Source organism: Triticum aestivum, chromosome 3D, assembly GCF_018294505.1.
Source record: "Triticum aestivum cultivar Chinese Spring chromosome 3D, IWGSC CS RefSeq v2.1, whole genome shotgun sequence".
In the NCBI taxonomy this organism is placed as follows: Eukaryota; Viridiplantae; Streptophyta; class Magnoliopsida; order Poales; family Poaceae; genus Triticum; species Triticum aestivum.
This window is the reverse complement of record NC_057802.1, coordinates 35730370-35733584: the sequence shown is the minus strand read 5'-3', so window position 1 is coordinate 35733584 and position 3215 is coordinate 35730370.

Genomic DNA, 3215 nt, shown 5'->3' with positions numbered 1-3215 from the left:
TTTGTGTGTAAATGTGTGTGTATGTGTATATATGTGTGTACATGTTCATAGCATTTTTTTTCATAAATGTATTTTTTTGTCAATTTATGTATATGTTCATATATATGTGCATATCTGTAAAAAAATTGTGTATGTATAGGAAAATTTATGTATATGTTTTTGTGCATATTTTTTGTCAATTTATGTATATGTTCATATTTAGGATGAAAAGGAGAAATAAATAAGAAGAGCAAAAAAGAAGAAAAAAAGAGGAGAAGACGAAATATAGAATAATATTATTCTATTTTTTCTTCTCCTCCTCTATTCCTTTCTTCTTCTCCTCTTTTTTATTCTATTTTTTCTTCTTCTCCTCTATTCCTTTCTTCTTCTCCTCTTTTTTCTTCTTTTCTTTTCTTCGATCTCCTCCTATATTCCTTTCTTCTTCTCCTCTTTATTTTTTCTTCTTCTTCCTCTTCTTATTTTTTATCGGGTATGTCGTTGTCGATATACCCCCTCCTCGATAACTTTTAGTAAGTAGTACTTAGAAAGTGTTTAATAGAATTAGTTAGAAAAATAATAGAACTAGTTAAACTAGTTTATTTTTTGTAAGTACTACTTTATTCTATTTATAGTAAGTGCTTGGTTGAACTAGTTGATTTAATAAAACTAGTTTATTTTACTATAGAAGTAGTTTATTTTAAGTAAGAAAATTAATCGAACTAGTTTATTCTTTTGTTAAAGAAATTATTCCCGTATCGACGTCGACGATGCCTATCCCGCATCCTCGTCGTCGACTTGGCGGAGGAGGCCTGCTTGATCAGAGGGGCCATGTCCAGGACTGGGCTCCGCCGGGCTGGTACTAGGGTGTGCTACCTTCCGGGGGGGCGTAGCTTGGTGAGGAGCCAGCCCGTCGTTGACCCGAACCTTCTTTGGTGGCGGTCACGTGGGCCAGTGACGGTGCCGAGGCTTTCAGACACGGCAGATGTGGTACGTCACCGTGTCAGCGACGAGGACGAGCACGTCCGTCACTACATGGTTGCGTTGGACGGCAGGTTCGACAATACCTGGCAGGTTCTTCAGGGATCTCACTGGAGCTATGATCCTGTGATGGTTCCTTCTCATTGGGTGTCCACCGCCCGCGCCGATACCCGTGGGGCGCTACGGTTCTAGTTGTATTAGCGATGCTATATGTATGATACTATTCAAGGTGTATTAGTGATAATATTCAACGATGTACGGACGCAAGAGATGATGTAGTTTTGCTTATTGAATGCATGCTAATTTGAAAACTAATCTATTTTATGATTTGGTTTTGCTTATTGAATGCTCAAATTGGAAAACTACTCCTACTTTGATTGTTCCGATAGTCATCCCGTGATGAATAATAATGATCTAATTTAGTTTTTGTAGTACATATTTTTAATTGTACAAGTTTAATCTTTGAATTACATGAACCTAGGAAATGTCGTCATCGGAGGACGAAAGTCTCCTGGGGAGTGCGAGTGGTGTGAAGACGACCGGGGTTTGTGCGACAGGCCTCACCTAGACGAAGGTCGGTGCTTTAGCATTAAGCTCACGGAGACCTTCGAGGTTGAAACGGTACGAAATGACAACAAGTTTTTTTGGTAATTAAGCATGACTTCTACTACTTCAACATGTAATTTTAGTCTTTTACAATTCGACTAGTTTATCCCATGCCATGCAAGACGCTATGTCTTGGAGAGACTGGATTTTGAAGATCATGAAACTATGGAAACAAATAAAATTCAGCCGAGGACCCATCATGGTATGGATTTTGAAGTAAATCTGTACAATTTTGAGAGCGTAACCCATTTTGGTTGCAAGAATTGGGAAGCACTTTGCAAGATGTATGGTTTTTATGAGGGTATGGTTGTCACCATGGATCTTGGTGATCCTGACACCACCGAAGACAATTTGGACATTTGGGTCCTTATTGATACAGTTCCAATTCTTCACGTATGTGAGTTTCTCAAACATAGTTATTAAGTAATTTATATTGTTTATTTCAAAATAGTTGACAGCTTATTTCCATTGACAGCTTATTTTCATTGTTCAAAGAATGTGCGGAATATGGTAGACAGAACCTACTACACCGATGGCTCAGAATTAACTTATGAGGAGCAAAATCATCTGATCGCATTTTGTACTAATCTTGAAAATTACAATATCTACTATCAAACTCCTCAACATTATGGTCAATACGTGCCACTAGTGCACGTGTTGAACTACGGTAACATCCATGGAGATAAAATGGTAAGATTTTGTACTATTACGAGACATCCCCGTGCTTCTTTTGCATAAATTCTTCTATAATCAACTATACATTGCTAACTATGAAGTTATTACTATGTTTTTCAACAGATAATCCCAAATGATTGTATGCCTCATCTGATGATTTTTCCGAAAAACCGCGTTGATGTTATGAACTTATAGCCAGGTGATCATCCTACGGACCACAGCTGTCCATACCGGATTTCAAAAACCGATCAACACATGACAATCAAAGATTGGGAAAAATGTATGGTCAAACGTACGGAGGTACTTGCAAGCAAAAGGAAGCAAAGCGCAAGAATTGGAGACATGATGATCTCCATTCTCCATAATGGAGAGTCAGGGCCTATATTGTTTTATGCTATTTTACCTTAAAGAGGGTATTTAGATCCTACCTAATACTCATGATCATGCGCTAATTAAGAACAATAAAGTAGGGTTGGTTCGATGACTATGAGGATGATGATCGTATGACTTGTTATTAATAACGAGTAGAAGTTCTATGATGATGATTAGTAGGACTTGTTATTATGATGATGCGTGATGCGAGCATGAAGAGTTATTATATATCAGTGGGTGAAATGAACATGATTAGATTGAAATGAAGGCAACATGTGGTGCATGTCGAAAGTAGTACTAATCCAAACTTGATCAAGTTAGGATTAGTATTACTTTCGACATGCACCACATGTTGCCTTCACTTCAATCTAAGCCATGTTTAGGCATAACAGTAGCGCTAGTAAACCAAGCACGGAGATAAGAGAGGACACTTCTCTCTATTAGCTAGCTAACACCCTAAATTAACCCCCAAAACTCCCTAAACCCACCCCCTTTCAAAAAAAAAACAAAAACCTCAGCTCCTGCCAGATGCTGACACGTGGAAGACTTTTGGTCCCGGTTGGTGCTACCAACCGGGACCAAAGGCCCCCTGCCTGGGCTCGCCG